Here is a 7,364-nt window from a genome sequence, read left to right as displayed (position 1 = left end):
GCTAGCTGCGTGCAGTGCCCGATCGCCGCCGCTACCCGCCGATCCGCCGCAATTCCTCTCGCCGCGGCCGCCCCCCCCCCCCAATCAGTGCCAGGCAGCGCTATGGGGCAGATCGGAGTCCCCTCTGACGTCACGACGTCGATGACGTCGGTGACGTCATCCCGCCCGTCGCCATGGCGACGGGGGAAGCCCTCCAGGAGATCCCGTTCTTTCAACGGGATCTCCGGATCTCCGATCGCCGGCGGCGATCGGAGGGGCTGGGGGGATGCCGCTGAGCAGCGGCTATCATGTAGCGAGACTTTGTCTCGCTACATGAAAAAAAAAAAAAAAAAAATTTAAAAAAAAAGATTTGCTGCCCCCTGGCGATTTTTTTGCAAACCGCCAGGAGGGTTAATGATGTACCAGAGAACATCCCATATTTTTAGAACATAAGATAAGCTTGAACATACGCACACATCTTGGCGTCCATCAGATCCAGAAAGATGTCATAAGGACACCACTTGGGTCAAAAGTTCTAATTAAAATGTTATTGATGTAATTTTGATTAGGAAAGACGTAGATTGCTTACTTTAATAAGCCAAGTAGCGTCATACATGTACGCACCTGCTCAGATAACCCGATAGTTTAAAATGTCACAACATGTCAGAATGTACCAGTTAAAAATAAGTTTGAATTTTGTGCGTCACCATAAAATCCCCTAACAGACGCCATCTTACAAACTTTACAATAAAACGCCCTGGCAGGCTGGTATATTTTATCATTGAGCCTGAAACTCTACTGAGATCGTCTGAGGCCTAGAGACTACCTACCTTCCACTGTGATTCTAGAACACAAGATAGACACAAGGTAATATGCATTATTCTTGGTGAATTTATTGACAATAGCTCATATAAACGTTAAAGACTTGTCATTTCAAACTTCAGCAGTTTTAAGTTTTTTAGATAACTTTTTTATGCTATCTATATATATAAAATCGGATGTATGTATGTATGTGTGTGTGTATGTGTGTGTGTATGTGTGTGTGTATGTGCCGCGATCACGCGAAAACCGCTTGACCGATTTGAACGAAACTTGGTATACAGATCCCTTACTACCTGGGATGATATGTTCTGGGGGTCTCGCGGCCCCCCTGCACATGTGGGCGGAGCTACAAACAGCTAATCAGATTCCACCCATTCAAGTCAATGGAAAAAATGTAAAAGGCTGCCATTCTCACAGTAATCAAGCCAAAGTCCCCACACTTGGCACAGTTGGTCACTTGGTGACCGAGGTTACAAATCCAGGAAAAGTGGGCGGAGCATAAAACAGCCAATCAAATTTCAGCCGTTCATTTTAAATGGGAAAATGTAAACTGCAGCCATTCTTAGACTGTTAATCGCAGGATTCTCAAACTTGCCACACTTGGTCACTGGGTGAATGCGATTAAGATTCAAGAAAATGGGAGGAGCCTACAACAGCCAATCAAAATTCACCTATTGATTTTCAAGGGGAATATTTAAACTGCTGCTATTCTTACACTGTTAATGGCAGAGGCTTCAAACTTCCTACAGTCGGTCATTGGGTAACTGGGGTCCAAATTCACTAAAGGGGCGGGGCCACATACAGCCAATCAGATTTCCTTAGTGGATAAACTGCTTCCATTCACACATTTTTGATGCCAGGAACCTGAAAGCTCACAAACTTGGTCATTGAGTGACTGTGTGTCAAGGTTACAAAAAGTGGGTGGAGCCAAAACAACATTTACTGGGAAAATATAAACTGCAATCCTTCTTACACCGTTAATGGCAGGGTTCTCAAACTTTGCACAGTTGGTCATTGGGTGACAGATTAAGATTTTGGAAGGTGGGTGGAGCCTACAACAGCCAATAAAAATTCACCTTTTGATTTTCAAAGGGAATATTTCATCTGCTACCATTCTCTTATACTGGTAAAAGCAGATGCCTCAAACCTGGTACAGTTGGACACTGGGTGACTAGGGTCCAAATTCAGGAAGGGGGCGGAGCCACAAACAGCCAGATTTGTTTATTTTTCAATGGGAATATACAAAGTATTGATACCAAGGACCCCAAAGCTGATAAACTTGATAATTGAGTGTCTGTATGTCAAGGTTAGAAAAAGTGGGCAGTGCCAACAACTTCATTTTTTACATTGCAGGGTTCCCAAACTTTACACAATTGGCCACTGGGTGACTGGGATGAATATTCAGAAATGTGGGTGGAGCCTACAACAGCCAATCAAAATGAACCTATTGATTTTCAAGGGGAATATTCACATTGCTACCATTCTTACACTGTTAGTGGCAGAGGCCTCAAACCTGATACAGTCAGTCATTGGGTGACTGGGTTCCAAATTCACTATAGGGGTGCAGCCACAAACAGCCAATCAGATTTGTTAGATTGATTTCAGCCATTCTGTTATTGGCAGGGTTCTCAAACGTGACACAGTTGGCCACTGGGTGACTGGGACTAATATTCAGAAAAGTGGGTGGAGCCTACAGCAGCCAATCAAAATTCACCTTTTGATTTTCAAGGGGAATATTTACATTGCTGACATTCATGCACTCTTAATGGCAGAGGCCTAACATCTGCTACAGTCAGTCACTGGGAGACTGGGGTTTAAATTCTGAAAGGAGCGGGCCAAAAACAGCCAATCAGATTTGTTTAATTTCAATGGTGAAATGCAACTTATTGATGCCAAAGCTCATAAACTTGGTCATTAAGTGACTGTATGTCAAGATTAGAAATAGTGGGCAGAGCCAAAAACAACTAACTTTTTACATGGGGAAATGTAAACTGCAGCTTTTCTTACACTGTTAATGGCAGGGTTCTCAAACTTCACACAGTTGGTCACTGGGTGACTAGAATTAATATTCGGAAAAGTAGGTGGAGCCTACAAGAGCCAATCAAAATTCACCTATTGATTTTCAAGGGGAATGTTGAAACTGCAGCCATTCTCACACTGTTAATAGCAGAGGTCTCAAACCTGCTACAGTCGGTCGTTAAAGAGAACCTGAACTGAAAATAAAAAGTCAAAATAAACATGCACAGGTCATACTTACCTCCCGTGCAGTCTACTCCCCAATCTCTTTCTCCTCTCCCGTGTCCCATTTGTCCACTGTGATCAATGGAATTCTCCGTCCTCCATTTTAAAAATGGCCATTACCCCATAACAGCTTCCTGCTCATCACACTGTTAAACTGTAATATCGCTCACTTGAGCCATAGGGAAACATGGACATTACCTTGTACATTCAGTTGTAACTGACAGCTGCTGATATATAACTGACAGCAACTGGTATATTTCAGTTCTGACAAAATATTGTCAGAACTGGAAGTGATCACTGTAAGGAGAAAATGGTGAGCTTCTGAGAGGAACTGACAGTGAGGTAAGTATGTAATATTCATTTGCAGCGACGTCATGTGTTTATTTTAAATAATTTTACTCACTTCAGGTTCCCTTTAAGTGTTTGGGGTTCAAATTCAGTAAAGGGGAGGAGCCAAAAACAGCCAGATTTCTTTGCTGGATAAACTGCTTATATTAGCACAATTTTGATGCCAGGAACCCAAAAGCTCACAAACTTGGTCATTGAGTAGTGACTGTGTGTCAAGGTTACAAAAAGTGGGTGGAGTTAAAAACAGATTTTTCTGGGAAATTGTAAACTGCAGCCCGTCTTCACTGTTAATGGCAGGGTTCTCAAACTTAGCATAGCTGGTTACCGGGTGACTGGGATTAATATTCAGAAAAGTGGGTGGAGCCTAAAAATGCCAATCAAAAATCACATGTCACTTTTCAAGGAGAATATTAAAATTGCTGCCATTTTTGCACTGTTAATGGCACAAGCCTCAAACCTGGTACAGTTGGTCATTGGGTCACTGGGGTTCAAATTCAGAAAAGGGGACAGAGCCACAAACAGTGAATCAGATTTGTTTCATTTCATGGGAAAATACAAATTATTGATGCCAAGGACCCCAAAACTCACAAACTTGGGCATTGAGTAGTGACTTTGTGTCCAGGTTACAAAAAGTGGGCGGAGCCAAAAACAAATTTCACTGGGAAAGTGTAAACTGCAGCCCTTCTGTTTATTTCAGGGTTCCCAATCTTTGCCCAGATGGTCACTGAGTGACTGAGATTAATATTCAGGGAAGTGGGTGGAGCCTATAGTAGCCAATCAAAATTCACCTGTTGATTTTCAAGTGGAATATTTAAATTGCTGCCATTTTTACACTGTTAATAGCAGATGCCTCAAACCTGCTACAGTTGGTCATTGGTTGACTGCGGTTCAAATGCTGGAGAGGGGCGGAGCCACAAACAGCCAATCTGATTTGTTTAATTTCTATGGGAATATACAAATTATTGATGCCAAGGACCCCAAAGCTCACAAACTTGGTCATTGAGTGTTTGTGCGTTAGGGTTAGAAAGTGGGCGGAGCCAACACCAGTCAAATACATACCCGGGCAACGCCGGGTCATCAGTGGGTGAAGACAAATACAAATTTCACTGAGAAAATGTAAACTGCAGCCATTCTGTTAATGGCAGGGTTTTTAAACTTTGCACAGTTGGTCACTGGGTGGCTGGGATTAATATTCAGAAAAGTGGGTGGAGCCTACAAAAGTGAATCAAACTTCACCTGTTGCTTTTCAAGGGGAATATTTAATTGCTACCATTCTTGAACTGTTAATGGCACAGGCCTCAAACCTGGTACAGTTGGTTATTGGGTGACTGGGGTTCAAATTCAGAAAAGGGGGTGGAGCCACACACACCCAATCAGATTTGTTTCATTTCAATGCAGATTATTGATACCAAAGACCGCAAAGCTCACAAACTTGGTTATTGAGTAATTGTGTGTTAGGGTTAGAAAAAGTAGGCGGAGCCAACACCAGCCAAATACATACCCGGGCAACGCCGGGCAATCAGCTAGTACTTCATATATAATCACTAAGCATTACTATTTAAATGCAACTGTAAGCTTAGGGACAACTACCTAGCTTTGCTTGATGAATATATATCTACTTAAAGTTCTTTATACAAGAATAGAACTCTATATACTATTTTGAAGGATAAAGCTATATTTGTGTGTACCATACACTGTACAATCTCGAGATAACGATTATCGATGGAGGATAAAATCTACAGCAGAAGAATTGCTATATTGATATGGACTTGTTTCACTAAAGGAACTTTGAAATTGTACTTTGGATGATGGAGAGATGTATATTTCTGTATATATGCTTGATCTATTTTTTCTATATATCAATATAATTGTATAAAATTCAACATATGAGTGTTGCGTATCTGTTCCAGAGGTAAACCTGTTAAACTATAAATATTCTGTTTATAGTGAGCTATGCGCCCACTGCTGGCAAATCTTGATTATGGTGACTTTTAGGCTGGCCCTTTAAGTAGTTGATAATCATATAAGGCAGCTACCGATAAGATATTTGACACAGTGATCCCCACAACATAGCAGGAGGTACTGCTGTGTAGTCAGTTATGTTAGATACACCATTCTCCAGTGTTTGCCATGTCCGGATATGACCCAGGCTATGGCTGCAGTGACCAGCAGCACGTAGTACAAGATTATTTCTTTGCTTCCTCCTCCCTCCTTGATTGGCCATGCCTCGCCCCAGGGTGTGAATAGTGGGATGGGGGTGGGGTGGGGGGGGGGGGGGGGGGGTCAGGGGTCTCAGCTAGCCTGGCTGCCTCCTCCATGCACTCTCTCCTCCTCTCCAGGGGGCGGAGCCAAACCTGAGCCCGATCTTCCTTCCATGTGACACGTAGATGATAATCAGAGAGAGTCTGTACAGAGCTCAGCCCCAAGACTGTCACCCCGATATGTCATTAATCATCATTACCGGTGACAGAGAATGTGTGTGATTTTACTGCAATCAGTATTATTATTTATTTATATAGCACTGACATCTTCTGCAGCACATTACAGAGTACATAGTCATGTCACTGACTGTCCTCAGAGGAGCTCACACTCTAATCCTACCATAGTCATAGCCTAATGTCCTACCATATTATTATTATGTATTTATATAGCACTGACATCTCCTGCAGCACATTACAGAGTACATAGTCATGTCACTGACTGTCCTCAGAGGAGCTCACACTCTAATCCTACCATAGTCATAGTCTAATGTCCTACCATATTATTATTATGTATTTATATAGCACTGACATCTCCTGCAGCACATTACAGAGTACATAGTCATGTCACTGGCTGTCCTCAGAGGAGCTCACACTCTAATCCTACCATAGTCATAGTCTAATGTCCTACCATATTATTATTATGTATTTATATAGCACTGACATCTCCTGCAGCACATTACAGAGTACATAGTCATGTCACTGACTGTCCTCAGAGGAGCTCACACTCTAATCCTACCATAGTCATAGTCTAATGTCCTACCATATTATTATTATGTATTTATATAGCACTGACATCTTCTGCAGCATCTTACAGAGTACATAGTCATGTCACCGACTGTCCTCAGAGGAGCTCACAATCTAATCCTACCATAGTCATAGTCTAATGTCCTGCCATATTATTATTATGTATTTATATAGCAGTGACATCTTCTGCAGCACATTAAAGAGTACATAGTCATGTCACCGACTGTCCTCAGAGGAGCTCACAATCTAATCCTACCATAGTCATAGTCTAATGTCCTACCATATTATTATTATGTATTTATATAGCACTGACATCTTCTGCAGCACATTACAGAGTACATAGTCATGTCACTGACTGTCCTCAGAGGCAGGGCCGGCACAAGGTCCACCATCAACAGAGGCTGAGCTGCCAAGGTGCCCCCCCCCCCCCCCCCATCTCCGTATAATAATTGGTATAGTAGGACATTAGACTATGACTATGGTAGGATTAGAGTGTGAGCTCCTCTGAGGACAGTCAGTGACATGACTATGTACTCTGTAAAGTGCTGCAGAAGATGTCAGTGCTATATAAATACATAATAATAATATGGTAGGACATTAGGCTATGACTATGGTAGGATTAGAGCGTGAGCTCCTCTGAGGACAGTCAGTGACATGACTATGTACTCTGTAATGTGCTGCAGAAGATGTCAGTGCTATATAAATACATAATAATAATATGGTAGGACATTAGGCTATGACTATGGTAGGATTAGAGCGTGAGCTCCTCTGAGGACAGTCAGTGACATGACTATGTACTCTGTAAAGTGCTGCAGAAGATGTCAGTGCTATATAAATCTATATATTTAAAATCGCATGTATGTGTGTGTGTATGTGTGTGTGTGTATGTGCCGCGATCACTCGAAAACGACTTGACTGATTTGAATGAAACTTCATATACAGATCCCTTACTACCTGGGATGATATGTT

This window comes from Hyperolius riggenbachi, chromosome 9 (genome assembly GCF_040937935.1).
Source record: "Hyperolius riggenbachi isolate aHypRig1 chromosome 9, aHypRig1.pri, whole genome shotgun sequence".
In the NCBI taxonomy this organism is placed as follows: domain Eukaryota; kingdom Metazoa; phylum Chordata; class Amphibia; order Anura; family Hyperoliidae; genus Hyperolius; species Hyperolius riggenbachi.
Note: the sequence above shows the minus strand (reverse complement) of the source record.